Source organism: Mus musculus, chromosome X (genome assembly GCF_000001635.26).
Source record: "Mus musculus strain C57BL/6J chromosome X, GRCm38.p6 C57BL/6J".
Taxonomy (NCBI): Eukaryota; Metazoa; Chordata; class Mammalia; order Rodentia; family Muridae; genus Mus; species Mus musculus.
Genome location: NC_000086.7, coordinates 92513347 through 92527143, shown reverse-complemented (window position 1 = coordinate 92527143; position 13797 = coordinate 92513347). Strand labels below are relative to the sequence as shown.

The window sequence follows — 13797 nt, the reverse complement described above, 5'->3', positions numbered from 1 at the left end:
CCAGCCAGGTGAGATGGCTCATGCCCAAAATTCTAGAACTTGAAATCTGAGGCAGGAGGATTACTGAATTGGAGATCAGTCGAGCTACATAATGATTACCAGGATAATCTGTGATACAAGGCCAAGAGGGTGTCTCAAACCAAACCAGATAATCAAACAAACAAAAACAGGAACTGCACTTCCCTACAAAGATTAGAGTCAGTTGCTAGTATGAAGTGTCAGACACAAAAGTAACATAAACACCTTCTTCCTATAAACCACTATAAATGGTTTAAAAGAAAATCTCCATGAACAACTGGAGTAAGACTTCTTTAAGCACATAATTACCCAAGGTTCAGAATGATGAAATTCTCTTTTATTTTTAACACATTGATTCTGAACACTTGAGTTTGCAAATGTAGGCTTCCACAAATTGTTTGTGTAGTTTAAATTAACAAGTGAGAGATCATATGGAGCTTACAGGTGTGCATATTTACTCCTTAAGTAGAGTAATTCTCAGAAAACGGAAACTTCTCTTGTCTACTCCTCATCTCTCCCACTCTCCAAATGCTCAGAGCCCAACTTCACCAATGCTAGGATCATATAGGGTAGGACAATAAGCTTTGTTCTCCCAACTCATTATTTCTCTCCATTCTCCTTATTCATCTGTATGAGACAGAAAAAAGAATATATTTTTCTCCATTTAATTGGTCATTCACTCATTTCATTTGAAAGACTGTTAGTGTGACATTGGCATACCAATGTGGATAATTTTATGTTGGAATATAGAACATACAATGCTTTTTTCACTATATTTTTCTCCTCTATCTCTACATGGAAGGTCAAGGTAATAATACAGATACATAAACACAGATAAAGAAATGCACATAACCATCCTAACACTTCCACAAGTATTATGTTTCCATGTCATTGAGGTATAATGTACATGAATTTGTCATTGAGTTTTGGGTGACCTTTCACAATGAGATTTTAATGCCTGAGAAACATTACTAGCTTTATGTCTTTATTCTACTTTATTAAAATGAATATAAATAATCTCATCTAATGTCTTGCCATTTATCCAATAAGTACACATTGCAAGAATGGAAAGAGCATGGAAAATAATCTAATTTGCACTCTGATAAGTATACATAAAATAAATCTTTATTAGAAAGTTTCTTTGAATAAGGGTTCATTTGAATTAAACTTTTATAGCTAACCTTCCAAAAAAACTACATTATCATATACATATGCTCTGAAAATCATTATGAGATATGGAATCAAAAATATATTATATAAGTGGAAGTGTGTTTGGCCTTAATAGATATTTAAGTTATTTGGATTACAGATGATTGTTTTGGGGAACCACAGACAGTGTTTTTTCTTATATTAATAATGTAAATATTAATAATATCTGAAATTAAAAGCATTTCAGGGTAAAAACAAACATTTTCTTCAATATTTTTGATTTTGGAACTATGTATGTGTTGTTTAGCTGAAACAATGGAATTGTTCTCAAAATTTATGAAAAATATTACACTTGGAATATTTTGGAAGCATAAACTTGATTTATGTTCAAAAATCATATCCAGTTGGGTGGTGTAATTGTCAAAATCCTCAGTTCAAGATGAACATAAAACTGAAATAATCAGGAAAGCAGAACTAGGTAGTAAATAGAGACTGAGTGGCCAGAGAGCATGAATTCCACTCTGACATCCAAGAAGGCCGAGAAACAAATTTATGTGTAGAATTGGAGAAGGTGGCTGGAAACCCCAATCCTGATATGTTTCTTCAAGGACGTTTAGTGAAGCTTTAAAAAATACTTATACTCTCAACTTCATTGTGCTTCTTAGTAACCAGGAATCTAGATAAAATCTAGATTCTGGTATACAGTATTCTTGTATTGATGGTACATAAAAGATAGTAGTTTCATCATTACTCCTGTGCAAAAAAAAATATTATTTCACATGAGAATATATTTCATGGCTAGAAGAGGGCAGTTGCCAAACAGTGACAAAAGATGAACTCTCACCATTTCTTCTTGGAAATAAATCTTTGCAAACTCATTTAAAAATATAGACTCTAGGCTATCTAGTTAAGTTCAACATTTAGGATGGGAGTGAGGGTGTTAATCAAGAGTGATAGCCACTGAGGTTCAAAGAGAGAAAATGATTTACCCAGAGTTGAGTCTTCTGTGTTAGAGTAGGGATCTAAACTAAGACTATGTGACTCCAAAGAGGCAGAACTTAGGGTAATAGCTGGGGAGAAAAAAAAGAACAACCAAATATCAAATAGTTGCCAATAATTTAAGAATGGAGACAATGTTTCCAGTACTTAAAGTCCAAGTAGTATTTTTATGACGGTGGGAGGAACATATCAGAAAGTAAAGATATATTGCCTGCCATCGAGCCCTCAGCTTCTAACTCTTATACCCCAGCAACTGTGCTCAGTTTGGAATGGCTTTGGAAGACAAGATTTTATAGCATTACTTAGAAAACTACTTATATATTTTGACATTTATTTATAAAATATAATAATTCTATACACCATGTGTATCTAATACTTCAATTTCATGGAATAACATTTTTATCTATAAAGTTCATACTCAATAACCATACAACTGCGTTACAAAACCCCCCACATGTCTCAATGCTTTTAGCAAGTCTATGATTCTATATTTGTTAGTCACATTCATAGCTATCCTCAGAAGCATGTGGCCCATGGGCTATGGTCTAAACATGCCTAAACTTTATTTAAAAATTGAAAGATAACTAGTATTTTAGGGATACAGTTTGTTGGTTATTAAGTAAATATGTTCTATAAACAGAGCCTATTTAAGGTGACTTTATTTTTTCTCTTGAAATGGCTACCTTCTTTTTTTTTTAATTTTTTTTAATTAGGTATTTTCCTCGTTTACATTTTCAATGCTATCCCAAAGGTCCCCCATACCCACCGCCCCCAATCCCCTACCCACCCACTCCCCCTTTTTGGCCCTGGCATTCCCCTGTACTGGGGCATATAAAGTTTGCAAGTCCAATGGGCCTCTCTTTGCAGTGATGGCCGACTAGGCCATCTTTTGATACATATGCAGCTAAAGACAAGAGCTCCCAGGTACTGGTTAGTTCATATCAGAGATACTGGCATGTAACTTCTCCCCTTTCTCCCTTTTACTTAAAATAGGTTCTTTTCTCATACAATATATCCTGATTATAGTTCCCCTACCTCTACTCCTCTCAGTTCCTCTACCTCTGAATCCCTTCAGATTCACTCTATCTTTTAGTATAAAATAACAAAAAAGGTTTCTAATGGATAACAACAAAACATGACAAAATAAAACACAATAGGGTGAAGAAGTTTATATCAAAGTTGGACATGGCAACCCATAGGAGAAAAAGAGTCCCAAGATCAGGCACAAAAGTTAGAAACTCACGTGTCAGGAATCCATAAACATACAAGTTGAAATCTATAATATATATGTAGAGGACCTACTGCAGACCCATGTAGGGCCTATGCTGTGTCCATCTCTGTGAGCTCATATGTGCCTTGCTTAGTTGATGCCTTATTCTTCTGGGGGTCCACTCTGGATTTGTATGCTTCCTTCCTCCTCTTGTAGGGTTACCAGAATCCTAAAGCCAGGGATTTGATGGAGACATCCTATTTAGAGCTGTGTGTTTCAAGTCCCCTGCCTCTCTGTATAATATCTGTCTGTGGGTATCTGTATTTGTTCCCATCTGCTTGCGGAAGAAGCTTTTCTGATGATGGTTGAATGGCACTGATCTATGAATATGGCAGAATATCATTAGGAGTAATTTTATCACTGCTTTTAAAAAAAAGACCAGTAGTATCGGGTTTTATACTAGGTCCCTGAACTATCTAGTCTCTTGTTCTTCGTCACCCAAGAAGTGTTGGATATGTGTTCCACATCACCTAATGGGCCATAAGTCAAATCAGACATCGATTGGTTACTCCCACAAGTTCTGTGCCACCATTGCCCCAGTATATCTTGCATAGAGGACAGATTGTAGGTCAAAGGGTTCTGTAACTGGGTTGGTGTCCACAGTTCTCTTTTGGTAGACTGCACAGCATCTTCCTACCTGAAGGAAACTATAACATAGGGGTAAAGGTTTGATATTGGCACCAGTTCTACATTGTTTTAAATTAAATGTCTACATGACTTTAGGTCTATAATCTATTTCTTTTAGTCTGCAAAACACCGAGACAATGGAATTTTCGTGTTTTAGTCATTCTATTTGTAATATTTGTATGGCATCATTATAAAAATAATAAATTTTCTATACTTGAGAAATTGGTTGATGCTTAAGTCTTCTTTTCCAGGTGTTGTGCTGTTTGCTTTTGCTGTGGCAGTGAAAAAGCATCTGTGGAAGTGACTGGTCCAGCAGAAGGAAGTAACTGAGACAACTTGTAAGTAGATACTATCCTGGTCTGGGAACAAGCAGAAAAACATAATGAGAAATCATACTGAGGGACAATAGATATGTGTAATCATGGTATGTGCCTTCAATTGATGATCAAGTACATGTCATGTAGAGATGGATGCAGGTTGTGTGGAATCTCCTAGGATGGAAGCTGGGTCTGTCTGCTGGCCTGTAACATTGTCTCTAATATATTATTTACCTTGGTGATAGCAGTAAAGGTACTTCCCCATGAGAGAGATTTTTACAATATATTTTCTGTATTGTCTCTAAACTCTCAGGGAACCAAGAGTAGTTCTAGGTTGTTTATACTATACAAGGATATTTCAAACAATCTACAAATTGAGGTCATATCAATGAAAAGAATGTTTAAAATGTTTGTCACAAATGAAATGTAACTTGAATAGATATATGATTCTCAAAGCAACTACTTAGAATCAGACAACAAAAGTGGGTGTATGCTAGGTTTTAGGCCTGGCTGTTAATCAATGATAGAGTTGCTTCAAAGCCCAAGATTTTATGGTGCACCTATGTGAAAAACTGGTTGCATTGCAGGAGAGCCATATGCTGTACCAGTCATTTACCAGATTTTTTCAATTGTCTTATCAGGAAGGTTCTATGTTGACAACCAGGACCTTAGCATTTCAACAAAGCATCTTTAGTATTAAAAAATAAAACAAAACAAATCAAAATAAGATACTCCATAAGGGGTTGCAATGAGACTACATTTCTTATTGTGAAGTGATCAGTCAACCAAGATATCAGAAATTGCTCTTTGATGGGCATCATTTCCTGTCACAAAATTATGCTGGAAAAGAGGAACTTTCTTTTCATGATGGCTGAGTGCATATGAATGGATTATCTTCTGCTCTGAATGTAGAGTCTGTAAGATCCAAGTCAATGGGGGAGTGGGATCCTAGGCAGCATTTCAGTGTTGTGTGTACAACACTGTCATGTGATTGGCAAAGATAACCAAGGATTTTACTAAAATTGAGCTGTTAAATATTTGTACTGTCTTTCTGCTGCTTTGGATACTGGAAGATTTCCCAGTGGAGCAGTATTCTTCTAGGAAGAGAGAGTGAGTTACACACACATTTTTACTGCTGTGGGACCTAGTGAATTATCTTGGGAGTAGACGTTAATCAGTTTCAGTCAATAAGTCTTCTGGAATCACCATAATTCTGTAGTTTCTGGAAACTTAATCAGGTGTATCTTTCGGGGATGGCTGAAGGAATGCACTTGCAGATGTAAATTTCTATCAGGCCTGGATCTGGTTGTCTGGGAAAACCTCATTTTTTTCTAGACCTTGACAGATTGAACTGGAATTGAACCAGCTTGGAGATAGAAACAAGTGTAACAGCTGTTTGACTTTCATGTTCAGCCAGCTATGAAGCTTCCAATTTACCTGGCAGTGCATGTTGAATAAATAGGAAACTTTTGTCCAAAATTTTTGTCTCTGAGTTAAAATTCCCAGAGAAAAAGTAAGCTTTCCAGGAATCCTCTACAAGTTGTAATAAACCACCTGCCTTCTGTAGGAGTAACCCACAGAAGTAGAATATGGGCCAGCATTACTATTCACATTTAAGTTAATCACACTAGCCTTGTGTCAAAACTCCTTATCTAGAGGAAGTGTTCACCTTCTTCCCTACTTGTTAAGACATTAGCCCTAAAATTTGAGGTTTACTTATTTTTTGGAAGAGATCTATGATAAACTCATCTGTGAGTGACTGGAAATAAAGATATCCTAAGACCATTCATACTCTTTATTACAGCTTAGAATGGTAATGCACACTTGTTATCCCACTACATGGGTGGTGGGAGGCAGCGGGAACAGGAAATCAAGGCCAGCCTCAGCTATATAACTAGTTAGAGACCAGCTGATGTTGCCCAAGGCTCTGTATCAAGAAAAAAAATAAATCAACTCATTAGAAAACAATTAGAGGGACTATGCTGTTTAGTATTTAGACTGATAACAGGCTTTAAGGGAATTCATATTTTATGTAATACAATTGAGCTTTAATATCCTAAGGGAGATCAGAGAAAATTAAGCAGACTGGAAGTAAACTTTTATATCTGACTTATAATTTGTCAAAATGATTTGCCATCATCCTCGGCAGGATGCTCTGGTTATCAGGCACCTGCAGCACACATGTTTTCTATTACTATTAGCTCTGAGTGTCCAGCTATTGATTTGAGACCGCTGCTGCTAACTTCTCCTATTTCCTCTACCAGTGGATGTGGGTGACCTAGGGACTAGCAGATTTGAAATGCCATGGTTCATAATTGCACGGTCACATATTGCACATAATGGTAGATCACAAAAGGTATCACTCTCTCCCATCTCTTCAAGAATGACAGTAAAGTGTTTTCCCCTGCTATTCCCTGTGGAGTAGTCCATGTGAACTTTTATAAATATGAGCCAAAATGCACTCCTTGGAAGCAACTTTGAGCCATCACATGCATTCTCTGTGCACAGACTGAGACTTGTTTTCAGCGGATAGATTTTCAGGTTCCGTCTTTATGTAGACAAAATGTTAACTGCATTTTTTTCTGGTAGTGTTTTTCCTTTTCACTTTAAAGATCTTTCCAGTGATAGGAAAGAAATATGTAGTGAATGCTTGATACATAGTTATTTAAAATTTAAATGCATCTAATTAAGATTAACTTACTCCTCCTTCATTTCCATAAGTTGTATAGTTTTGGTGGTGATGGGATGGGTAGTGACTTGGCAATGACAAGAGGTGGAGGTTGGTACTCGGTGTCACCAATCATGGGACCTACATTGGTATCTGTCCTAATTAGCTTCAGCTGTCAATTTGACACAGTACAGAGTTATCAGAAGAAGTCTAAATTGGGGGATTGCCCAGATTAGATTGGCCTATGACCATATCTGTGAGGGATTGTCTTTTTTTTTTTTTTGATAATTGATGGGGGAAGGCCAAGCCCACCAGACATGGCACCATCCCCAGGCAGATGGTCTTGGGATGTATAAGAATGCTAGTTGAGCATGAGCTAGATGAGCCAGCCAGGAAGTAGTATTCCTTTGTGATCTCCTGTTCTTTTTCTGCCTCTGGGTTCCTGATGTGAGCTCCTGCCCTGGCTTTCCTCAATGATGGACTGTTACCTGGAAGTGAAACCTGAACTAAATAAACCCTTTCCTTCACAAGTGCTCTTGGTCATACAGTTTATCATAGCAACAGACAGCAATCTAGACCAGTATCTACCATGGTGGATTGTATCTTATTTTTCCTGGGAACCAGACAAGGTATCTTCATTCCCATTATCTCTGTGGGCCTCATTAGCACTGCATTAGCAAATGTGTAACTTTTCCCCAGATGTTCAGTGGTGGAAGGGAGCAGCTAACTGTAAGATGGGTTTCAGGCCTGTTGCATCTTATGAAACAATGGCTTAGGAAGTATGAAAACCTTTGTGGGCCATTTCTTTTCTCTTCTTAGTTAACAAAACCTTGACTGTCAATTTTCTTATCCTCTGCATAGATTTAGTGACTACGTTTGTGATGACAATTACTCTTTTTGGACAATGATAATCTCAAATCATGGTGGCATGTTTTCCAGAGGAAGCACCCAATTAACCAGCATTACATTCTACATGGGTTATATAAGTAGACTTAACTGATATGGGGGAAGTTTTAGCTACCAGAAATAAAAGTAAGTACAATGAAATACATGTGAGGATATAGTAGATTTCATGTGGGTCTTGAATGAAAAGAAAACATCAAATGTATACAGGTAATGGGTATACTTAGCATTGCACAAGTATAAAATCAGTTAATGTGAACATTTAGATGCATCAAAATTGTAGGTATGATACAAAGATACGTATATGTGTATTGAGTATTATACTTATTCAACATATACTGTTTGCATACATACACATAAGTTCATGTGCGCACGCGCGCACACACACACACACACACACACACACACACTTGCTCTTTTTGCTACTGTAAGTTGATAATTTGTCCATTATATTTCATAGCTTCTTACTGTTAGTTTGCATGGAAAGTATAACAAAATGATAACTTACTCAATTTTATATTTAATTTCATAAAATTTCATGTGTATATGCACATGCACACATGCATATATATACACACAATTTTAAGCATGTAGAGGTTAGAAAATAATTTTCTTTTAAAAGCTTTATTTAGCTCAGTATGGTGGTACATGCCTTTAATCATAGTGCTTGGGAGCCAGAGACAGGTGAATCTATGTGAGTGCAAGGCTACCCCGGTCTATGTAGGAAGTTCCAGAATACCCAGGGCCACATGGAAAGACCTTGTCTAAAAATATATTTATTCATTCCTATTTTACACATACAGATTTTGTCTGTATGTTTATATGTGTACCAAGTGCATACTGGTGCCTGCAGAGGCCAAACAATTGCAGTAGATCCCTGTGGAAATGGAGTTACAGACAGTTAGTTGTTAGCTACACTGTGGGTACTGCAAAATGTACCTGGGGCTTCTAAAAGAGTAACACATGCTTTCTACCACTAAACCATCTTTCTAGTGTCTGTTTACATATCTATCTCTCTATACATATATATGCATGTATATACATATCTATCTATAGGTAAATAGTTTTTCCAATAGATAATTTTGCAAATAATTGTAGTATTGAAAAAAACCTAATATATAGAAATTCTTTTGCTGCTTTTCTTGTTCTTGTATCTTTTTTCTATCAGAAATAGATACTTATATTTACTGTTGTTTTGGTATTTATGTGCAAATATGGATAGTTTCTTCTGGACAATCATATTGCACAATTTTTGAATTCCTAGAATTGTTTTGGAGGATCTTTCTTATAAAGGCAATGTTTGCTTTAATATGATGCTAGTTTAGACCTGACTTGGTAACTGATTGAGGGAGTTTTTACTGAATCAACTGATATTGATTTATTGGGGTACATTGTATATGAGTGTATGATTTTATATGTATTACTTTTGCAAAGCTTGGGAAGCTTTGCAAAGAGCTGGGTTTTGAAATAAGTTGAGATGTTTTCCTCCCTTTCTCTGATTGTATAGAGATGATATACCACAAAAATTACTTGCCTTTATAGTGTTGGAAGTACAAACATCTATAAAATTCTATGATAATGAGCCAGTTTTTTCTTTACTTTTTAATATCTTTATTTACATTTCCCTGGTTTCCCCTCTGAAAACCCCATATTCCACCCCCCCTCCCCCTGCTCACCAACCCATCCACTCCCTCTTCCCTGTCCTGGCATTCCCCTACACTGGGACATAGAACCTTCACAGGACCAAGGGCCTATAAGTCAATTTTTAAAAAGTCTTTGAAATGTCCATTGTTTTCTTCTTCACTTTTTGTATTTTTTTTCTTTTTCTTCATTTTTGTTTCTTCATTTTGGGGCAGGCTAGCCTTGAATTTGCTAGGTGGCTCAGATTGGCCTTAAACTTGTCATTTTCTGGCCTCTAACTTCTGTGTGTTGGGATTAAAAGTTTGGACTCTTGCCACCAGGGATTACTTCTCCTCACTCAAATGCATCGTATTTCTTCTGTCAGCTTTTATGAAGTCCTATCTCTTTACTAGAAATACCTTCCAAGTCCTGAGACGTCTAATTCCTTCTTGGAACTCTTAGTATAGTGTACTTCTTGAGACTCTATATTTTGAATCCAGATTTGTGTGATTTTGTATTCCATATCCACTATTAACTAATAAGGCGGTATTACATGGTTAAGCCTTAATTTTACTATGTATAAAATGGGAATAATACCCTTACCTCCTACAATTGTACTAAATAAGCCAAACAATGATTATAATAATTATTTCCCATCATTGGAATTCATGTTTTACTTGTTCACTGTCTCATTTGCTGTGAAATTTAAATAGTCAAACAATTATTCACCTCTATAAATTAAGAGGTCTTTTTCTCCTCCAAAAACCCCCTATCCAGAAACCAGAGGAAAACAAGAAAGGGAATAACATTTGAAATGTAAATAAAGAAAATATCTAATTAAAAAAAACAGAAAAAAGAGGTCTATTTCTTTCTCCAAACTGGTAGTGAATTAACTTCAATGTTGGTAGTATCCACCAATCAGATTAGATGTTTGTGTCAACAGGACCTATACAATACAGTTTCATTATTTTGGTAGTTCAAAACATTGTGAAACAAGTTAATACTCTTATTGCTAAGTGCTATATCAGCATATCCTTGATTGCACCTATGTATTCATTTAATGGCTTTTTTTGCAAGTAAATATCAACAGTAATATGCTATTAAAGCTTTATTTCTATTCTTACTGGCAATGCTCCTTAACAAAAGACATAGCATATAGCTTATCACAAGCTTCATTACACTCGACCCTGCTGATCTTTATAATTTGGATCAACATTTATTGACCAACATGTTCCAATGGACTCATTTGAATTCAGTCAATACAATCAACCTGCTGTGCATCTCAATATAGGTCAATAAATTTATATTCAGACATTAATGAGTTATTAGTTGAAAGCTTTATGAAGCAATACAAGACAGTATCTTGTTAGGCACGTTAGTTCTGTCATTCATTTGACTTGCAGGTTCTGGCTTTGGTGAGAAGAAGGTTGTAGCTCAGTTTAAAATGTTAACAATCAAATTGTATTCATACATATTCCATATATAACCCTACAACCACAGAATAGATAAAGATCTACAGACTAGCACTTTAAAATAACAGGCCTTTCATCAAACACATTTGGGAGACGTGGCAGAGTAGAAGCATTTGTGTTCAATTACATTCTTCTGTGGTTTTGCTTGCTCCTAGCATATTTTAATCAGAATTTCAAATTTTGTTCCTCCCAAATCTGCCTCATTTATGCATTGTTTATGAGTGTGAGTATATATTCTTCCCAGCAGGGCTTTGTGATTTGAATAGTTGCCTGGATTCAATGTTAATAAAGAGTTGGACTTTATTAGGTTTTTCTACCATTTCATCGTAGAAAACTATTTTGCATACAATGTTTGTCAAAATTGTATCAGGAAAAATAATCACAAGCGTTTAGACACCTGTCTGTAATTCATCTTGTTATTTGCTGCTTTCATGTCATATTTTCTGAACTCTATGTGATCAGAAATAGAATCCAGGTCTACTTGGCTCACTTTGCTTGGTGGTAGGGGATTTGTTCAGAAAAACTGTGAGAGATAACAAGTGGTGTTCCTTAGGATTCACTTTTGGATCTACAAAGAAAGCAAATTGTACCAACATACAATTAGATGTGTAAATAATGACACTATATGGATTTGTAATGTTTGACTTCATTTTAATTTAATTTAATTTTATTTTTAAATCACGGCAGGGTCTCATCTTGTAATTAAGCTTCCATGGGTCTTTCTACATAATGTGGGCTAGTCTTGACCTCACTATCTTCTTACCTTAGCTTCTTGAGTGCTGTAATTTCACCATGCCTGTCATCTTTCCATTAGACCAGTAATTCTCAATAGAGCATGATTTTACTTCCCTGAGGAACATGTGACAATATCTGGGTATATTTTAATTGACCTAGCAGTTATGCCATCATAGGGATTCTTACTGGGACCCAGTGAGTTTTAGCCATGAATCGTTCTTAATTGTATATGGCAACTCTACCCAAGAATTATCTGGACTGAATTGTCCATGATGCATTTTGCTTTAGCTCTAGACATCAGAAGGAGAATCCATGATTCTTTCTCTCAGCTAGCTCACATTATGTAACTCTGTTTTTAAATTGCCATTTACCTGTGTCAGATGCACAGCAGTGAATCTACTTCTCCACATGAGGGAAATTGTTTTCTGTTAACTGATAACCTCACCTTAGTAGTCCTTTCCCAGCACATCAAAGCTCACAGTAAGACTTGCTGCAGCAAGTGCACTTTTCAGTGGCTTTATGGCATCTAAAGACTCTCTTTGACTTTCATACTGTGCTTCTCTATCGTTTATAAGCTAGCAGTAAATTATTTATGGAGATTGGGCTCTCTCTCCCTCCCTCCCTTGCTCCTTCTCTTCCTCCCTCTCTTTGTTATTTTGCTTTCTTCTTACTCCCCATCCACTCTCTCTGTTTCTTACTTTCTCCTAAAACTATATTTTATCTGGAGGCAAGATTTTAAGTGAAAGTCATCCTGCCTGTGTGTGTGTGTGTGTGTGTGTGTGTGTGTGTGTGTGTGTGTGTGAGGGGGTGGGGGTAGCTATCCTCTTGGCATTTACAAAACACTTTTTATAGTACTAAAGTCATCTCCTTTTGATTTTTTAAAAACCTGTTGAATAAATAATTATTAACTAACTGACATATATAACCCATATGTTTTGTTTATCCTTAGAATCCCTGTTTTCATGTAATTTCAGGAAGATCATTCTTGTATGAGTTTAAAGCAGCACTGGGAACAAAACATCATTTTAGTTCTAAACTCTTTAGGTTTCTATAGACTGTTAATGTACAGAACACAGGAAAACCACCAAAGGATGACTATGTAAATGCATATAGATGTATATGTCTCTATCTAAATGCTGGACACAAATAAGGTCTCTGTTACAACTATTCAAGTTACAAGTGGATGAATATAGCTATATTCCAATAAAACTGTAATTATGGACACTGAAATTTTGGAATGTGTAATACTTTGGCATCAATGGGGTTTTGTTTTCAAGTCTTTAATAACTACCAACATTCTCATATGATGAAGTCCCCTATATAAAATAACATAACTTTTGCATATAATCTATACAATCTTCCCATTAATGTTAATTCTTCTCTAGATTACTCAAGACACAAATCATAATATGCATCCTATGTAAATAATTGTTATTCTATATTTTTTTGTTTTTTGTTTTTTTTTTTTATAATTAGGTATTTTCTTCATTTACATTTCCAGTGCTATCTCACAAGTCCCCCATAACCTCCACCCCCAGTCCCCTACCCACCCACTCCCACTTCTTGGCCCTGGTGTTCCCCTGTACTGAGGCATATAAAGTTTGCACGACCAAAGAGAGCAGCCTCTCTTTCCACTGATGGCCGACTAGGTCACCTTCTGCTACATATGCAGCTAGAGACATGAGCTCCGGGGGGGGGGGTACTGGTTAGTTCATATTGCTGTCCCACCTATAGGATTGCAGACCCCTTTAGCTCCTTGGGTACTTTCTCTAGCTCCTCCATTGGGGCCCTGCGATCTATGCAATAGCTGACTGTGAGCATCCACTTGTTATTCTATATTTTTAAGGATTTTCTTGAATATTTTATTTCAGAGAGGAGACTGTAAAGGGGGACAACATGTGAAATGTAAATAAAGTAATTAATAAAAGTAAGATAAAATAAGAATGAATTGAAAAGATTATTTTTATATTTTTATTTTACACACATGAGTAAAATTTTTATTTTATAGGCATGAGTGTT

The 13797-nt window shown here is 36.0% G+C and overlaps 1 protein-coding gene across 1 annotated transcript in view; it reads left to right on the top strand.

Annotated features, from left to right (window-relative positions):
- The window catches only part of Mageb18 (melanoma antigen family B, 18), a 480694-nt gene that overhangs the window by 72429 nt on the left and 394468 nt on the right, over positions 1 to 13797 (top strand). Inside the window, exon 3 of the mRNA NM_173783.3 lies at positions 4315 to 4401. The gene's annotated coding sequence lies outside the window, so the exon portion shown is untranslated. The remainder of the gene's footprint in view (positions 1 to 4314; positions 4402 to 13797) is intronic.